We start from the raw sequence: 21,061 nt of genomic DNA, 5'->3' as shown, positions 1-21,061 counted from the left end.
TTGATGGGGAGTTGATTGAAAGGAACCCTTGAGTTGGAATGCTCAAAGGAGAAATTGTAATTGAGTTTATTGTTGGATTGCTCTCTAGTCACTAATGCCAGTCCTTCCAAGTAAACAGATTGGGACTTGTGAATAGAAACAGCATTCCAACTTGTTTGACTTTCCCTTACCTAGTAAGGGATAACTAAATAGAACAACCTTCAATTATCAATTAATCTTGAGAGTACTGCAACAAGAATAGGGCTTCCAACTAATATACTCCCAGTCAAGGCTTTTATTTAAATTACTTAATTTCTCCAATTTAATTTCCTGTTTATTCAACTCAAACTCTTTTTTGAAAACATCTGATTAATAAAATAGCACACCTTTCTGCAACTCGTTGGGAGACGACCTGGGATTCATACTCCCAGTATTTTAATTTTAATTTTTGTGACAACCCTTTTAAATTGATAAGCGGATTTCTGGTTGGTTAAGAACTATACTTGCAACGCATATCTTATAACAATTCTTAACTCGCCAATTTCCGCCACGTCATTCTCCTCTATACCATTCGATGTCGTGATCCGTGTGTTAAGTGTTTCGGGCTTTATAGGGCAGGAATGGCTTAGAAAATGGAGAGGAAGCTTGCAAAAATGGAAAGAACACAAGAAACTAAGGAGATGACCAGCGAACACCGACACGCGCGCATGGCTCACGCGAGCGCGTGGAATGGAGAAATTGCAGCGACGCGTGCGCGTGCCTGACGTGAACGCGTGGATTGGAGTCTGCACATATGACGCGAACACGTGGACGACGCGTACACGTGACAAGGAAAATCACTGAATGACGCGAACGCGTGAACGACACGTACGCCTGACCTGCGCAATCTGCAGAATTAACAGAAAACGCTGGGGTGATTTCGGGCCCCGTTTTGACCCAGTTTTCTGCCCAGAAACACAGAATAAAGCCAGGGAACATGCAGAGACTCAATACACAATTTTAGACGCATTGATATATTCTCATTAGGATAGTTTTAGATCTGAATCTAGAGTGAATTACTCTTCTTCTAGGTTCTCTTTACATTCCCAGTTTATTGCTTTTGCTTTTGGATATTGAAGAGTCATTACCTCCGTTGAAGATACTATTCTAGTTTGTTTCTTTACTTACTCTTTTATTTATTCCATATTTCTAATTCTTGTTTAAAGTAGTAAGTGGATTATTTTCATGGATTGTTAGTGAAAATGATTACTTTATCTTTAATTAATTTTCAAAGCTTTATTTTATTCAATTTATTATGTCTTCTTCTTATATTTTTATGAGCATTATATTCATGTCAATGGAGTAGACTCCATACTTGATATGGGGTTGATTAGGAGGAAACACTTGAGTTGGAAGGCTTAAGTGCTGTTTAAACTGGAAGTTGTTGCCAGTTCTGTATTTACTAACGCTAGACCTTCCCAAGGGAGAGGACTAGGATTTGTGAATAAGAGTTAGCTCAATCACTTGACTTTCCTTTATTTAGTTAGGGTTAACTAAGTGAAAATAACAACCTTTTTAATACTACACTTAAGAGATCCCAACAAGGATAGAACATCCAATTAATCATTCCCCCAGTCAAGGCTTTTTATCTAGAATATTAATAATCATTCTTAGTTTTTATTGCTTTAATTTACACTTATTTAATTTCTCATTATTCAACTCTCAAACTCTCGTGGAAATTCCAAATTAATAAAATAGCATCCTTTCTCGCAACTCGTTGGGAGATGACCTGAGACTCATACTTCCAGTATTTTTATTCTAAACTTTTTTGTGACAACCTTTCTAAATTGATGGGGCGGATTTTTGCTGGTTAAGAGCTATACTCGCAACGCTGTTCTATTATATTATAATCTCTTAATTGGTCTAACTTCCGCCGCTCGTCAGTTTTTGGCGCTGTTGCCGGGGAGTTATAATTGTGTGCTAAATTATTAATTAGTGTACATATTTTTATTTTATTTACATATTTTATTTTATTTTATTACCATGAGCTATATGTTTCTTTCATTGAATGACGCGTTCACTGCCTGATCCGAGCTTAGCTGCATTTGATCCAGAAATTGAAAGAACTATTTCACGTATTAGGCGAGCTCGACACAGGTTAGCCTCTGAGGGTGGTGAAGTGATTGTTATCAATTCACCAGTCTCATCTGAGGGCGAATTTGAACCGCCATCTGAGAGCGAAACAAGCTCCTTTACTACTGATTCAGTTGATTCATGTGCAGATAGCATGGCAGCACCTAGGAGGATTACTCTCTAGGAAGCTGGAGTCCCAGATTTTACACTGTAGCCGTATCAAGTGCATCATCCAACTCTGGCTGCAGATTTTGAGCTGAAGACTGCATTAATCAACTTGATGCCCAAGTTTCATGGCTTACCTGCTCAAGAGCCTATTAAGCACCTAAGGAATTTCCAGACAGCCTGTTCTATTGTTAGGCGTCATGGTGCGAATGAAACTTCTATTCTGTTAACCGCCTTCCCATTTTCTCTTGAGGGAAAGGCGAGGGAGTGGTACTACTCCCAACCTGAAGTGACTGTTACCAACTGGGATACACTCAGGAGAGAATTTTTGGAAAAATACTTTCCAGCTGAAGTTACAAACAGACTAAGGAAAGAGATCTCATGCATTGTTCAAGGTGAATCAGAAACTCTCTATGAGTACTAGGAGCGCTTTAAGAACCTTCTAGATGCATGCCCCCATCATATGATTGACAAGCTAGTGTTAATCAGCTATTTCACTCAAGACATGAAGCCTCGGGATAAAACTACACTAGATGGTGATAGTAATGGTTCTCTGAAAAAGTACAAGACCGCAGATGAAGCATGGCAACTGATTAGCAACTTAGCTGAGTCTACTAGAAATCACAGGCACAGGAGCAACCACTCAAAAGCTGTTGCAGAAGTTTCCTCCAGCACTAAAACTTCTGCTCTTACACAGAGTATATGTGAAATGACCAACCTACTGAAGCAAATGCAGTTGAACCAACAACAACAAGCTCAGCCTTCTCCACCACAACAAAGCCAGTAGTTAGTTCCACAAAGAGTATCCAGAATCTGTGCTGATTATAGTCATTATACTGATGAATGCCCGCAGCTCCAACAAGAAGATAATACTATGGCAGCTACTCATAACTTCTATGACCGATCGAATCAAGGATACAATCAATAAGGCGGCAACTACAACCAAGGAGGAAACTATAACCAAGGATGGCAGGACAACTCTAACCAAAGTTAGAGAGATAATTCCAACCATGGCTGGAGGGACAACTACAACAGAGGAGGCAGAGACAATAATGGAAACCAGAGGTGGAATAACAACAACAGACAGCAGAATCAGAACCAATCTTACAGAGCTCCTCACCTAAGACAGTCACAAGGACCCCAGCATAACCAACAACAAATCCCACAGATCACTTATCCCACTTCCTCATTAAATGACGAGATGCTTCGTTCTCTTGCACAAAGACAACAAGACATGCAGACTACACTGAACTCTACTCTAAATGGTCTGAATGCTACTTTACAAGCTCTCGCCGCCTGGATAGAATCATTACCTACTTCCACTAACCAACCTTTAAGCTCCAGTGGAATTCCGTCTTAACCCTTACCTAATCCCAAGGGTGGCATCAATGCTATCACCTTAAGGTTCGGAACCACACTGCTAGAGAGGAATCAGGAGGAGCCAAGCCCAAAAGAACACGCCCAAATCAAAGACTCAGTGGAAGTGGAAGATGCTGAAATGGAAGATGCTGAAGAAGAAGATGAAGAACAAGACAAGGTTGAAGAAGAAACGGCTCAGCTAAGGATGGAGTACCAAAGGATACAGAGGCTGCAAGTGGCGCGATCCCTATCCCATTCCCACACCTTGCAAGGAAGTCCAGAAAGCAGATGGAACTTGATCCCAAAATGGTAGAAATTTTCAAAAAGGTTGAGGTAATTGTTCTCCTTTTTGATATTATTCAGTAAGTACCTAAATATGCAAAGTTTCTGAAGGATTTATGCATACACAAAGATAAAATTAATGAATTAGAAACTATTCCTTTAGGTAGTTCTATATCTGCTTTAATGGGAGGTATACCTGAAAAATGTAGTGATCCAGGTCCATGCATGGTTAACTGTACCATTGGAGGTGTAATATTTTCTGATTGCATGTGTGACTTAGGAGCGTGTGTTAGTATAATGCCATTGTCTATATATGATACTCTAAGGCTCCCTCCCTTAAAAAGGTCGGTAGCTCATTTTGTGTTAGCAGATAAAAGCATTATTGCAGTAGTTAGAATTGCTGAAGATGTATTAGTGAGCATTAAGGGGCTCACATTTCCTATTGACTTCTATATCCTAGAAATGCCCCCTAATGATTCAGGAAAACCATCATCAATCCTGCTTAGAAGACCATTCCTGAAGACTTCAAAATTCAAGCTGGATGCATTCTCAGGAACTTACTCCTTTGGAATAGATGGCAGAACAGTGAGTTTCAGTTTAAATGAAGCTGTGAAGCACCCTCCGGAAGATCATTCTATCTTCCAGTGCAACATCATTGATGAAACTATAGCTGAAGTTCACCAAGAAGAAGTAGAAGAGAAACACATGGAGCAAGGTCCAAGTGTGGGGACACCCTCTGAACATAATGAAGACACTTTACCATTATCACTAACCCCGGATGATCCAAAGCCCAGCCAAGAGCAGAAATGGAATTGAAGCCCCTTCCTCCACACCTCAAGTATGCTTACCTTGAGGATAATCAGAAGTTCCCAATTATCATTGCAAGGGAACTCACTTCTCAACAAGAAGAGCAACTGCTCAGTGTGCTGAGAAAACATAAGAGAGCAATTGGATGGAGCTTGGCGGATATAGTAGGCATCAGCCCTCAAGTTTGTGAGCACAGAATATATTTAGAAGAGGAATCAAAACCTGTCCGTCAACCCCAAAGAAGATTGAATCCCACAATCTTAGAAGTTGTCAAGAAAGAGGTAACCAGGCTACTTGAAGCAGATATCATTTACCCCATCTCAGATAGTGAATGGGTCAGTCTAGTACAAGTGGTGCCCAAGAAGTCTGGAGTCACAACAGTCAAGAATGAGCATGAAGAACTCCTGACAACTAGAGTGCAGAATTCATGGAGGGTTTGCATTGACTATAGGCGTCTCAACCAAGCTACTCGCAAGGATCACTACCCCTTGCCATTCATTGATCAGATGCTTGATCGCCTGTCAGGTAAATCCCATTACTTCTTTTTAGATGGTTATACAGGCTACTTTCAAATTCATATAGCTCCTGAAGATTAGGAAAAGACTACTTTTACATGTCCATTTGGAACGTATGCATACAAAAGGATGCCTTTTGTCTTATGTAATGCATGGGCTGCTTTCCAAAGATTCATGATGAGTATCTTTTCAGATCTTATTGAGAACCGTATGGAAGTTTTTATGGATGATTTTAACATATATGGTGATTCATTTGACCTCTTCTTGGATAGTTTAGCTAGAGTATTAGACAGATGTGTCAGTTCAAACCTTGTATTGAATTTTGTAAAGTGTCATTTTATGGTAAAACAAGGGATTGTTCTAGGACATGTTGTCTCTAAAACTGGTATTTCAGTAGATCCAGCAAAAGTATATGTCATTTCTAGTTTACCTTACCCCTCCTCTGTGAGGGAAGTCCATTCGTTCCTTGGCCATGCAGGTTTTTACAGGAGATTCATTAAGGACTTCAGTAAGGTAGCATTACTTTTATCCAGACTGTTACAGAAAGATATTGAGTTCGAATTCAGTGAAGATTGCATGAAAGCGTTTGATAAGCTGAAAATTGCCCTGACTCAAGCTCCAATTGTGAGAGGACCAGACTGGAGCCAACAATTCGAAATTATGTGTGATGCCTCCAACCATGCAGTAGGAGCGGCGCTGGCTCAGCGCGAAGGTAAGGATCCCTTCGTAATTGCTTATGCATCTAAAACCATAGATGCTGCTCAGTCTAATTACACTACTACTGAAAAAGAACTTCTTGCTATTGTTTTTGCTCTGGATAAATTCCGAGCCTATTTACTTGGTACCAAGGTAGTAGTATACTCAGACCATGCAGCTCTAAAATATTTATTAGCTAAAAAAGATTCCAAACCAAGGTTGATACGTTGGATACTGTTGCTGCAAGAATTTGATTTAGAAATTAAGGATAGGAATGGTAACTAGAATTTAGTGTCAGACCACTTGAGTCGCCTTGAGCACATTAAGGATGACTCCACTCCTATCAATGATACTTTCCCATTTGATAGTTTGCAAGCAGTATCCGAAGTAGTTCCTTGGTATGCACCTGTAGCTAATTATCTAGTTAGCCATACTTTCCCTCCCAATTTTACTAAACATCAAAGGGACAAGTTGAAAAGCGAGTCTAAATATTATATATGGGACGACCCATATTTATGGAGATGTGGTGCTGACCAGGTAATTAGAAGATGTGTGCCCCAATCAGAATTCCAGTCCATTTTAGAGGCCTACCACTCTTCTGAGAGTGTAGGACATTTTGGCCCTCAAAGAACAGCTAGAAAAATCTTAGACTGTGGATTCTGGTGGCCTACTCTTTTTAAAGACGCTGCTGAATTTTGTAAATCTTGTTCCTCATGCCAAAGGTTTGGTAATATATCCAAGAGGGATGAGATGCCTCAACAGATTATGCTTTTCTATGAAATTTTTGATGTTTGGGGCATTGACTTCATGGGTCCATTTCCAAACTCTAATGGTTACCTTTATATACTATTAGCTGTAGATTATGTTTCGAAATGGGTGGAAGCAATTCCTACCCGTACTGATGATGCTAAAACTGTTGTTTCCTTTGTTAGAAATCATATTATCTGTCGCTTTGGATCCCATGAGCAATCGTGAGCGATCAAGGCACTCACTTTTGTAACAGGAGACTAACAAGATTACTAAAGAAGCATGGGATTGTTCATAAAGTAGCAACAGCTTATTATCCCCAAACCAATGGACAAGCAGAAGTATCTAACAGGGAGATTAAACGCATTTTAGAGAAGATAGTAAAGCCTCACAGGAAAGACTGGAGTGCCAGACTACAAGATGCACTCTGGGCATATAGAACAGCGTATAAGACACCCATTGGAATGAGCCCCTTCTGCTTGGTATACGGAAAGGCTTGCCACCTTCCAGTAGAGGTGGAACACAAGGCTTTCTGGGCTGTAAGGGAGTGCAACATGAATTTTGAAGAATTTGGTGCTGAGAGGAAGTTTCAATTAGCAAAATTAGAGAATCTTCGCCTAGAAGCATATGACAACTCCAGGCGTTACAAGGAGAAGATGAAGGCTGTCCATGACAAGCACATAAAAAGGAGAGAGTTCGGACCAGGGGAGTTAGTTCTTCTTTATAACTCCAGACTAAGGCTTATGCCAGGTAAACTAAGATCAAGATGGGAAGGTCCCTACAGAGTAGAAAAGGCAGAGCCATACGGAGTTTTTCACTTGCGTCATCCTTCTAGCTCCAAATTCATCAAGGTTAATGGACATCGCCTAAAGCTTTTTCATGGAGAGAAGATTAAGGATCACAAAGAGCTAGAGGTTTTCCTCTTGGAAGACCCACCAACAGAAGCAGAATGAGCCTGAAGAACATCCAACTTAAGGATGTAAAAGCAAAGTGCTAGGTGGGAGACAACCCACCATGGTATGATCGTTCCGTTTCAGTCTTAGTTTTATTTTACTTTATTCTATTTTTTTTTTGTTAATGACTCTTCTCATAATCTCTGCATATAACCTGCATTTGTATTTGCATTCTGCATATATATATATATATATAAAATTCGCATGCGACGCGCGAGCGTCGCTGACGCGTACGCGTCATATGTGCATGCAAGACAAGGGAAAACGAAACAGAAAGTCACGCGAAAGCGTGGCTGGAGGTGTGCCTTAGGCACAACCATGCCCACGCAAACGCGTCGCTGACGCATTCGCATCATTTTGGAAAATAGCCTCCCACGCGTGCGCGTCACCCATGCGCAAGTGTGGCCCTAAAAACTCGACGTAAATGGGTATATGGCAGAAAGTTATGATGGAGTGGGGCTGGAATAGTGCTGGAAGCACAAGCCTTACCATGCGAACGCGTGCACCACGCGTTCGCGTCGTTTTTCAAAAAATGGCCATTCACGCGATTGCATCACCCACGCAAACGCGTCACCCATATTTTTTTCAAAATGCGTATAAAACAGAGAGTTGTGCGTACGTGATGACAAGTCATCTTAGCCTAGTTTCACTAGCCTTTTTCTTTTGTTTTCAATTGAATTATGCACTTTTCTTGAGCCAAAAGCAAGCCAATTGGGTAGATTTTCATGTTTCCTTTGATTTAATCAACCATGTATGAATTCATGCTATTTCATGAGGTTTTATGCTATAATTATCATATATTATGAAAGAATGAATATCTCATGATTTTGAGCATAGCTTTAATGTGTTTGGTTGATTAATGATAGGTGAAGAAAGCTTGGAGAAAGGTTGATGCAATGGCTAGGAGGAATGACTTGAGTCTTGGATAAATTATGAACCAGGAAGCAAAAGCTGGAGCAAAAGTTAGCCCCTAACTTTTTGGCTAACTTTTGGGAAAAAGCTGGAGCAAAAGTTAGCCCCTAACTTTTTGGCTAACTTTTGGCGTGAAAAACACTCCCTGGATGCACCAAAAGTTTGCGCCAACGTTAGCCCCTAACTTTTTGGCTAACGTTGGTGCTTGAAAAACTCCCTGGGCTAGCAAAAGTTTGCGCCAACGTTAGCCCCTAACTTTCTGGCTAACGTTGGCGCCATGAAGAACTAAGGGGAGGCCAACGTTGGAGCAAAAGTTAGACCCCTAACTTTTGCCCCAACGTTGGTATCAGCAAAACAAGGGTGCTGATGTGAAAAGTTGGAGCAAAAGTTAGACCCTAACTTTTACTCCAACTTTCACTCAAGCTTTCATGATTCCAACCCGGTTCAATTCGGTTCTTCTCCAAACTCCAAGAGCAATCAACCAAGGCCTCTCTCAACCCAATTCCACCAAGAGCAAAGGCCCAATTGAAGGCTTGAAGACCATTTGAAGAAAGTGTATAAATAGATTAGAATTTAAGTTTTGAAGGGGAGCTTCGCTTTTAGTTTTGCAGAAGAACTTTCTTTTCGGTTTTGGCTTGGAGCTCACTTTTATTTTTCTTAGCATTGTTGTTTTAATTCAAGAGAATTTGGGAGGAGAATTGATCTCTCTTCTTCCTTGTTCTTGCCCAGCACTCTTTACTTTTCTTGTCTTGGATTTTGGGTGGAGAGTTGAAGAAATTCTATTTCAATCTCACCTTGGGATCTTGTTTAATTTTCTGCTTAATTAAATTTTAGTTTCGGTTAATTGTTCTTCATCTACTTTCTTTGCAATTTACAATTTCCTTTGCAATTGTTCTTGTTGGATCTAGGAAGGCATTGAGATCTAGACTTAGTGTTCTAGTCTCTTGGGTCCTGAGATCCGGATTTCCCATTTCCCATTCCCTGTTTACTGTTTTCATGCTCATTTACAATTCTGTTTCTAGATCTGATTCAATCCAAGTGTTCTTTTATTCCTCTGTTTGTTGCAATTTTACATTTCCTTGTTTAATTTCTGCAAATCCAACTCCCCATTCCCTTTACAATTCAAGCCATTTACATTTCTTGCACTTTAAGATTTTGCAATTTACATTTCTTGCGTTCTAAGTTTCTGCCATTTAATTTCTTGTTCTTTAAGATTCAGCACTATAATTTTCAGTTCTCTTTACTTTCATGCCAATTACCCATTCCCTTTACTTTCCAAGCAATTTACATTCTGCAAATCACAAATCACTCAACTAAATCTTGATTCGCTTGACTAAATCAACCACTAAACTAAAATTGCTCAATCCTTCAATCCCTGTGGGATCGACCTCACTCCTGTGAGTTATTATTATTTGATGCGACCTGGTGCACTTGCCGGTTAAGTTTGGGTGTTTTGGAGAAATTCGTTTTTCCGCGAAAATATCCCATCAGTACGCGAGGATGTACTTGCGCCAATAGCACAAATCAGGTCACGCGATCGCGTGACCCACGCGTTCGCGCCACCTAAACTTATCACACACCACGCGATCGCGTGACCCACGCGTCCGCGTCACATGCGATGCACAGCTTATCCAGATCAGCGCCTGATATCATATCTTTTCTTCCCCAAATCCACATCTTTTCTTTCCCTTCTTATTTCTTTCTTCTTTCTTCTTACTTCTTTATTCTTTCTCACTCTTTACTTTCCCCCTTCCTTATTTTTCACACCCATTATCAAGGTTCTTTTCTTTCTTTCTTTATTTTTTTTACTTTTCCTTTATTATTTTTATTTATGTTTTCTTCTTCTTTTTCTTTTCACTTTCATTATCTATATTTTCTTTTTCTTTCTTTTTCTTTTCTTTTTATTCCTTTAATTGGTGTTAGAAATTTAATTGGGTGATTATTTTCTTTTACATTTTTGCTTGTAAATTATTGTGAAATTATTTGACAATTAATATTACTTCTTAAAGGGTTACTTGCATGTTCACTTTAATACTTTCAATAACATATTCACCATGCATGCTATGTATTTGTGAAAAAGCCCGTATGGCATTGTGCATTAATTTTTATATTACTCTATTCTACTACTCTAATGCCTGTTTTTCACAAAATCCCTTTTATATTTTATTGATTAAATATAATTGTCAATACAAACAGATTGTTAGTTTGAAAGAGTTGATAATCTAACTTGGACATTTAATGCTTGATCTATGCTACTCATGTCTTTGCCAGCATGCCAATAAACATCTTGCATTTCATATCCATCACATGCACTTGCTATATTTCCATTCATGAACTTTTCACATGTAGTCATGACCATGTGTTAACGACATCCCTCTTTACCGTACATTGATTATCACCTATACTATCCTCTCCCTTGCTCGAACACTTAGCTTTACATATTACTTTCTTTTTCCCTTTTCAGGATGGCCACCAAGAAAGGTAAAGAGAAAGCTACTCCTAAACCACTAGCAAGGAAAGGAACTAAAAGAACAATAGCCATAAAGCTGATGACAAGTCATCTTAGCCTATTTTAACTAGTCTTTTTCTTTTGATTTCACTTAGTTTTATGCACTTTCTTGTGTTATAAATTAGCCATTTGGATTGGAATTGCATGGTTTCCTTAATTCAAGCAACTACCTCTTAATTGATACAAAATCATGAGATTCAAGCCAACTTTAGTTGATAACTAATTGATTTATAAACCTTGTGAATTTTGTGATACTTTGATTGGTTGTTTTGATTACTTGTAGGTGAAGAAAGGAAACAAAAGATGTGCCAACATTATGGAAGAAGGTTGCAAGAATGGGTTTAAGAAAATGGAATTCACGTTTGAGCTAACGTTTGAGTCAAACGTCAACTCAAACGTGAGTAGCAGTTGAAGAACACCCTGGGGAAAGCCAACGTTTGCGCCAACGTTTGCCTCAAACGTTGAGGTCAAACGTTGGCTGAAGAATGAAGCTCATGGAAGGCAACGTTTGAGCCAACGTTTGCCTCAAACGTGAGGTCAAACGTTGGCTCCAAAAGAAAAGAGAATTGAAGCTCCTGGGAAGGCAACGTTTGCGCCAACGTTTGCCTCAAACGTGAGGTCAAACGTTGGCGCCAAACAGCATGAAGGGGGCACACTTCAAACAAGAATAACTTGAGTTGTAGATGTCCAATTGAGGTGATTCCAAGTGGGTTAGAAAGCTGACATTCAGAGCTTTCCAACCATATATAATAGTCTCTATTGGGCACAAAAATTGGCAACACAACAAGAGGACAAAGTAGCCCCAAGAAGCATGCAAGAGGGAAGAACCACGTTTGAGCTCACGTTTGACCTCAAACGTCAGCTCAAACGTGGATGACAGCAAATGGCCTATGCTGCATAATTTCACTCAAATAACGTTTGAGTCAACGTTTGACTCAAACGTTGGCTCAAACGTGAATGACTCATGGCCCGTTTCACTAATGGATTTCTTCCCAACACCAAGAGCAATCAACGGAGGCTACTATCAACCCAATTCCATCAAGACTAAAGGCCCAATTCAATGCTTAATGATCATTGGAAGAAAGTGTATAAATAGCTTAGGATTTGAAGTTTTTGGGGAGCTTTTTTTCCTTTGGAGTTTTTACTGAGTGATTTTGGGAGAGAGCTTTTGGGTTTTGAGCTACTCGGAGTGATCTTTAATTTCTTTGTCTTGGGGAAGGAGAATTCATTCCTCTTCCTCTTAGTTTTATTGCTTTCAATTTCAATTACACTTGTTTTGGATCTGGGGTTGGAGATTTGAAGAAATTCTGTTTCAATCTCATCCTTGGATCTCTCTGCTTATTTACTGAATTTAAATTTCTGCCTCTGTTACTTACTTCTCATCTACTTTCCTTGCAATTTACAATTCCCTTGAAATTGTTCTTGTTGGATCTAGGAAGGCATTGAGATCTAGACTTGGTTTTCTAGTCTCTGGGCCCTGAGATCTAAATTCCCAATTTACATTTTGTTTCTTGCTTTTAATGTTCATTTACTTTACTGCTTCAAGATCCGCTTCAATCCCAATTCCTTTTTACTCTTCTGTTTAATGCAATTCAACTTCTCTTTGTTTAAATTCTGCAAATCCATTCCCCAATTCCCTTTATAATTCCAGCCGTTTACATTTCTTGCACTTTAAGATTCCGCAATTTACATTTCTTGCATTCTAAGTTTCTGCTATTTAATTTCTTGTTCTTTAAGATTCAGTACTTTAATTCCCTGTTCTCTTTACTCCCATGCAATTTAATTTCTGCAAATCACAAATCACCCAACCAAAACTTAATTCGCTTGACTAAATCAACCACTAAACTAAAATTGCTCAATCCTTCAATCCCTGTGGGATCGACCTCACTCCCGTGAGTTTTTATTACTTGATGCGACCCGGTGCACTTGCCGGTTAGTTTTGGGTATTTTGGAAGATTCAGTTTTCCACAAATTTTCCCATCAAGTTTTTGGCGCCGTTGCCGAGGATTGATTAGATTGACAATGATTACGTGAAGTGGAGATCTAGATCAAGCACTTTTTCTTTTCTGATTTTTTTTAATCTTGGACTAACCCACTAACTGTTTGAATTTTTGCTTAAACTAAACTTCATTCTAGCAATAGATTGAAGTGATTTTGTTGGTGTTTCTTTTGTTTTGTTTGTATGTCAGGTACAGGGAGATCCATTCCTGTTTTATCTGAAGCTGACCAGAGAACTCTCAGAAGGATAAGAAGAGCTGAAAGAGGGAAAAAATATTGTTGGAGAAGAAGAATCTGAGGAAGAATATCACGAGATGGAAGGAGATACATCTAATCCAGGAGGAGGAGTTAACAATCACCCACAACAGAGGAGAGTATTGGCCTCCTACACCTTTGCAAATGCTAGACATTGTGGAAGCAGCATTCTCACCCCTAATGTCAATGCAAATAACTTTGAACTGAAGCCACAACTCATTACATTGGTCCAGAATAACTGCTCATTTGGGGGAGGACCATTGGAGGATCCAAATCAACATCTATCTACCTTCTTAAGGATTTGTGACACTGTCAAATCCAATGGCGTGAATCCTGAAACTTACAAGCTTCTGCTGTTCCCGTTCTCATTAAGGGACAAGGCCGCACAATGGCTTGAAACTTTTCCCCAGGGAAGTATCACTAGTTGGGATGACTTGGTGACTAAATTCCTAGCCAAATTCTATCCACCCCAAAGAGTCATCAGGCTGAAAACCGAGGTGCAAACATTCACACAATTAGATGCCGAATCCTTGTATGAAACATGGGAGAGGTACAAAGCCTTAATCAGAAAGTGTCCCCCAGAGATGTTCAATGAATGGGACGTGCTGCAAAATTTCTATGAAGGCCTGACATTGAAATCTCAGGAGGCATTAGATCACTCTGCTGGAGGTTCACTACAACTGATGAAAACTGCTAAGGAAGCCCAGAATCTTGTGGACATGGTGGCTAACAATCAATATTTCTTTGCTCATCAAAAAAACCGCCAACCATCACAAAGGAGAGGAGTAATGGAGCTAGAAGGAGTAGACTCAATCTTGGCTCAAAACAAGATGATGCAGCAGCAAATTCAACAACAATTTGAGCAAATGGCCAAGAGGATTGATAGCCTCCAAGTTGCTGCAGTCAACACAAGCCAACCATCATCCACATGGGTGCAAAATGAAGAGACTCAAGAAGAGCAGCAGCAAGAACAAGTCCAGTACATGCACAACCAAAACTCTGGACAGAATGAAGTGTATGGAGACACATACAATCCATCCTGGAAGAACCACCCAAACCTCAGATGGGGGGATAACCATACCCAAAACCATCAACCATGGCAGAGGAACTCAAGCCAACACAACCCAAGAAGCAACCAAAACCACAACCAGCAACAAACTAACCAAAACCCCTACAGAAAACCTCAAAACAACTACCCCAACCTCAACCAATACCAATCTAATAACCAACCCACCAACCAAAATGCCTACCATCCACCACCCACATCTCATAACCCACCTCAAGTATCACCTGAAGCCCAAAGAATCACTCACTTGGAGGCCATGATAGACAAAATGTTGAAACACCAGGAAATGGTAACCAAGAATCAGGAAGCCTCCCTAAAGAGCCTAGAGAGACAGATGGGGCAACTCTCCAAGCAAGTATCTGTTGAGAAACCTTCAAACTCACTGCCCAGCGACACAATTCCAAATCCCAAGGAGGAATGCAAGGCAATACAATTAAGGAGTGGGAGAACATTAATAAGCAACAATGACACTACAAGGAAGCAAGCAGAGAACATCAAAGAACCAACGGAGGATGAGAATCAAGCAAAGGCAGATGAGGCCAAGGAGCAAATTGTGATGCCAAACAAAGACACTGAGAAACTTAAAGAGAGGGACAACCAGCCACATAGCTCAAAGGAAGTAGCTCAGGGACAGCAGCAAATAGGAAAGAGCATCACACCTCCACTGCCTTATCCTCAGAGGTTCAACAAAGAGGTTAAAGACCAGCATTTTCACAAATTCCTTGAGATTTTTAAGAAGTTGGAAATCAATATTCCCTTGGCTGAAGCACTTGAGCAAATGCCTCTATATTCCAAGTTTCTGAAGGATCTTATCAACAAGAAAAGAAGCTGGGATGAGAAAGAAACCATAATGATTACTGAGGAATGCAGGGCTTTGATTCAAAAGGGGCTTCCTCCCAAGCTTGAGGACCCAGGAAGCTTCCTGTTGCCTTGCACCATTGGGGAATTGACCATCACTAAAGCAATGTGCGATCTCGGAGCAAGTATTAACTTAATACCATCCTCCTTGGTGAAAAAGCTGCATATAGAGGAAGTCAAACCAATACAAATGTCTCTGGAACTGGTAGACAAGTCAATGGTATACCCCAGGGGTATAATTGAAAATCTTTTGGTCAAGGTGGACAGTTTTATATACCCTGCTGATTTTGTGGTTCTAGAATCAAACGATGATGATGGTGACTCTGTTATACTGGGAAGGCCATTCTTGGCCACTGCTAGAGCTATCATAGACGTAGAGGAAGGGGAATTAACTCTCAGGATGCATGACCAGAGTGTCATTCTGAAGGTATTACCAGAGGCACAATTTAGCAAGGAGAAGAAAGACTATATGAAAAATGACCAGGAAAGTCACAGCAACATCCCAGTGCTAAGGATTGTGCAGACTGATGAAAAAGCCCAAAAGGATGTTAGAGTATTGGCCACTGAGAAGAGAGGTCCCCAAGGAAAATCTACGGCCAGAAAAGAAAGAACAACAAAAGGAAAGATGAAACGCAGAAACAAAGCAAAAAGGGGTTGGAAGAACAGAAAGATTCCAACAGAGGGGCTTTCCAAAGGTGATAAAGTGCAACTGATATATCAACAGCTGGGGGCAAATCAACAAACCGAGGATTACTATACTGTCAGCAACATACTATCATTGGAGCATGCTGAAATTGAACACCAGAAAACAAAGAAGAGGATCACGGTCAGAGGAGACAAATTGAGGCCCTACAAACACCAACCACCATAAAAGAAAGCCTCAATGTCAAGCTAGTGACAATAAAAGAGCGCTCCATGGGAGGCAACCCATGCTTTAAGATTCATGTCATTTTAAATTCAATAAGTTATGATCATTTGAGCATGAATTCTTTTCTCTTTTCATGAACATGTCCATTGACTGCATGCACTGTTATGAAACATATACTAAGTTTGGTGTACCTCCAAGCACACTAAACCAATGTTACAAAGAATTTCATTTCACAGGCTTAAAATGTCTTGATAAAGCATATGGCCAAACACTAAGTTTGGTGTCCACATAGCTTCATGAAAATTTGAAACTCATGCATCAATAATCATACAAATGTTATTTTCCAAAACCTGATAAATAGAAAAATTCTTATTCGGTAATGAAGGCATTAATTGTGATGTACCCTTTGACAAGAAACAAGTTTGGTGTTCATCAAACTTTGATGCACCGATTTAAGGAGACAATTGATCCTTCATGAAAAAAAAAAAAAAAAAGAGATAAAAAGAAAGTGTAATGAAGACAATTCTTATGAACATTTGACATTTGAACTTCACTAATTGGAGGAAGAGACTCATTTTCTTTATACATTACCAAACATTAAGTTTGGTGTCCTCCAAAGAGGGTGTCACGGTTCAAATGAGATAAGAATTGATGGTTCACATAATATTACTAAAAAGAACACTCTTGCTACGGTTGGATAAGACTAATGTATGTTGTCTTGTTGTGATGACTAGGAAGTCAAAGAATCTTCAATGAAAAAGACAAGACAAAGGAAAGCATAGCATAAGGACAAAATCCCATCACATGCTTCAAGAAAGAAATCTGCCACTCCTTGAGAATGATCATGGCAAAGGCAAGGGAAGGAGCAAACTTTGTCTTCATTCATCCTTACATGCATACCTTTGATCTCCATAGTGTCTAATTGCATCCTAGCCCTTCATTGCTCATTTAAAAACATATCACCTTCAAGCCATGCACATGACCGAATCACTCCAACCTTAGAAACTTCATTCCCTTCATCACTCCTCAACATAACAAGCTTTGTGTAACATTTCTCTTACTCTAAACTCTGATCATTTAAACTTCTCTTCATCATTTCTTATCATAGCAAGTTCAGTCTCAATTTCTTATTGCTCCAAACATACATCAAACTCTCCAACTTTCTTCACACTTCCTCCACCCTCAAAAAGATCAGCAAATTAAACAATCATGGCCTCGTCCTCAAGAACCAAACGAAGGAGAGGAAAAGAGCCTATGATTGAGGAAAGCACCCATGAATTCGATCGATGGAAATTTAGATCTTGGTACCATCAACTACAATTTGAATGGATGAGGCAGAAGAAAATACATCCAGAGGTTCCACTCCTATTGCTAGACGATGAGTGTCAAGAAATGAAAGCCAAGATTAGGAAGAGGAGGTGGGAAGAGCTCATTTCACCAATTACCAAGATTAATGCGAACATTATATGGGAATTTTATGCCAACACCCCAAGAACCGAAATGGATCAACCTCCAACTTACAAGAGTTATGTGCGGGGAACTGAAGTAGATTTTAGCCCAAATACTATCATGAAAGTATTAAAACTAAGGGCAACTCATTTTGATAAGCCAGGATACTATCAAAGGCTAAATGAAGAACAGAACTATGATGAGATTGCCAGTGAGATTAGCATAGTCAACACAGAATGGGTAGGTACCACTAAAAACAAGTACAAGTACTTGAGAAGGGGAGATCTCACCCCTGAAGCAAAGTGTTGATATGAGCTAATGAAGAGATCAATCCTAGGCACAGTAAACAACTCGGAGGTCAATAAGAAGAGAGCCATCATGCTATACTGCATAATCATAGGAGGTGAAGTGAAAGTCCATGAAATCATTGCAAATGACATCCAAAGGTTAGCAGAGAAAAATTCGGCCGAAGGGTGGCTGCACTACCCGAGCACCATTATGCGTTTATGCATGAGAGCCAAAGTGCCAATGGAGGAGGCAAACCCAACATGGTTGCACCCGGGAATGCCTATAACCGTTGAAAGAATGATGGTTGTTACTGAAGCACAGCAAAGCCGAAGAATACCAAGAAGAAGGGGAAGAGAAGAACCAATGGAAGAAGATGAGCCTCACATAGAAGAAGAGCCACAAGAGGAGGAGGAACAACCACACTTTTTCCCACATGGTAATATGGATATGACTCAAATGCAAGAAGCAATAGGAAGATTGTCTCAACAGTACACGAGAATCCAAGAAAGGCAAGAGGAATACCATTCTCTGTACATGAAGAACCAACAAGAACAAGAAGAAAGAGAGCTAAGAATAATGAGCAAACAAAGTGAATTCGAGTCAAGATTCCTTGTGATGCAAGAAGAACATGCTTTTCAATCTCATGAATCTTTTGGGAAGTTGGAACAAATGCAAGCTGAAAGTTTGAAGGCTTTCAAGGAGTTCACAACACTCCAAGATGCAAGGTATGAAGTACAAGCCGATTACAACATCAATAGCCAAATCAAACTGAACTATATTGGAGAACATTTGCACAACATGGATCCGGCGTTCCCAACCTTTGATGAATACTTCAAAAAGAGAAGTGAGGTAGAAGTAAGCAGGGCTATGAGACTTGAAGATAGAGTGGAGGAGGCTATGAATAAGGCTGGCTTTTGGCAAGATCAACAGACACCAAACACGGATGGTGAGAACAATATCAGCCAAGTGTATGAAAGGAGAAAGAAAAGGCATGACAAATGAAAGGTGGACTTGCTCCTTGTTCATCACTAAAAAAAAAAAAAAAAAAAAAAAAAAGCATGCATTCTATCTGTTCTAAGTTGTCTTTGCATTTCTAAGTAGTCCTTTTCAATTAAAAGTCTTTGCATTATGTTTGTTTCTTTTAAAATAAGTAGGCTAGTTTATGTGTGTGCTTGTGTGTTCATTTTCACTTGACAAGAAGCATGTGTTGTCCTCTGCATCTTTAAATTCAATAAAAGAACAGTTTGAATGTGAAGCAAGATAGTCTCTGTTAGATAGAAGTAGAATAAAAGTAAGTGGTGGTATGTGTGTGATTGTATAAAAACTCACTTTTAATGAATAAAGAGCCAGAATATCCCCTTCTAAGTAAAGAGTGGCCTACTGTCTATGAATCTCAATTGAATTAAATTCCTTGGTTAGAAAGAAAAACAAAAGGAGGAAAAAAAGAAAAAAGATAGCCAAAAAGTGGCAGAACAAAAAGAAACAAAGCTGGACACCAATAGCTTGAACTGTAAAATGTATGCCTGTGATGTCTTAGTACTAGGATCTGCTTGGATTAGTAAGCTCTTAGGAGTGCATCAACACTCGGTGACTTGGGTTAACTAATCCGGGATCATCAGCTGAAAGTCCACTATCAAGAGCAACCTATCTACAAGGCATTTAGTAACCCAAAGAGGTGCTGGGCATCAATGTTTTAAGAAGAATGTGAGCCAAGTGTCTATGGTGAATAATGTGTCAAGTATAAAGAAAAGAAAATGGACTTGCTACACATGACACTCAAATAAAGCTTATGAACAAAGTAATAGCCAAGGATAAAGGAATAATGAGAGGTCATAGCAGTATGTCACTTGAAGCTTGAAGGAGACTTTCTAGGCCTAGGAGTCAATAAGAAGTGAGTATTTGTATATCCACACAAAACCCCATGATCTATCAATAATACTCTGCTAGCATGAACATCCTCTTCCATTTCATCTTTTCTTCATAATAATTCTTTTCTTGCTTGGGGACAAGCAAGCTTTAAGTTTGGTGTTGTGATGACAAGTCATCTTAGCCTATTTTAACTAGTCTTTTTCTTTTGATTTCACTTAGTTTTATGCACTTTCTTGTATTATAAATTAGCCATTTGGATTGGAATTGCATGGTTTCCTTAATTCAAGCAACCACCTCTTAATTGATACAAAATCATGAGATTCAAGCCAACTTTAGTTGATAACTAATTGATTTATAAACCTTGTGAATTTTGTGATACTTTGATTGGTTGTTTTGATTACTTGTAGGTGAAGAAAGGAAACAAAAGATGTGCCAACATTATGGAAGAAGGTTGCAAGAATGGGTTTAAGAAAATGGAATTCACGTTTGAGCTAACGTTTGAGTCAAACGTCAACTCAAACGTGAGTAGCAGTTGAAGAACACCCTGGGGAAAGCCAACGTTTGCGCCAACGTTTGCCTCAAACGTTGAGGTCAAACGTTGGCTGAAGAATGAAGCTCATGGAAGGCAACGTTTGAGCCAACGTTTGCCTCAAACGTGAGGTCAAACGTTGGCTCCAAAAGAAAAGAGAATTGAAGCTCCTGGGAAGGCAACGTTTGCGCCAACGTTTGCCTCAAACGTGAGGTCAAACGTTGGCGCCAAACAGCATGAAGGGGGCACACTTCAAACAAGAATAACTTGAGTTGTAGATGTCCAATTGAGGTGATTCCAAGTGGGTTAGAAAGCTGACATTCAGAGCTTTCCAACCATATATAATAGTCTCTATTGGGCACAAAAATTGGCAACACAACAAGAGGACAAAGTAGCCCCAAGAAGCATGCAAGAGGGAAGAACCACGTTTGAGCTCACGTTTGACCTCAAACGTCAGCTCAAACGTGGATGACAGCAAATGGCCTATGCTGCATAATTTCACTCAAATAACGTTTGAGTCAACGTTTGACTCAAACGTTGGCTCAAACGTGAATGACTCATGGCCCGTTTCACTAATGGATTTCTTCCCAACACCAAGAGCAATCAACGGAGGCTACTATCAACCCAATTCCATCAAGACTAAAGGCCCAATTCAATGCTTAATGATCATTGGAAGAAAGTGTATAAATAGCTTAGGATTTGAAGTTTTTGGGGAGCTTTTTTTCCTTTGGAGTTTTTACTGAGTGATTTTGGGAGAGAGCTTTTGGGTTTTGAGCTACTCGGAGTGATCTTTAATTTCTTTGTCTTGGGGAAGGAGAATTCATTCCTCTTTCTCTTAGTTTTAT

At 39.6% G+C, this 21,061-nt stretch overlaps 1 non-coding gene across 1 annotated transcript; it reads right to left on the bottom strand.

Moving 5' to 3' along the window:
• Positions 1 to 2,617: 2,617 nt before the first annotated feature.
• On the bottom strand, positions 2,618 to 2,725 carry LOC148576922 (small nucleolar RNA R71). The gene has a single exon (XR_015903547.1). It is a non-coding gene; the product is annotated as a small nucleolar RNA R71 (small nucleolar RNA).
• Between the last annotated feature and the right edge of the window lie 18,336 nt (positions 2,726 to 21,061).

This window comes from Arachis ipaensis, chromosome B1 (assembly GCF_059453495.1).
Source record: "Arachis ipaensis isolate K30076 ecotype BB chromosome B1, ASM5945349v1, whole genome shotgun sequence".
In the NCBI taxonomy this organism is placed as follows: domain Eukaryota; kingdom Viridiplantae; phylum Streptophyta; class Magnoliopsida; order Fabales; family Fabaceae; genus Arachis; species Arachis ipaensis.
The sequence above is the reverse complement of the archived record's forward strand: the minus strand, read 5'-3'. Positions and strand labels throughout refer to the sequence as shown.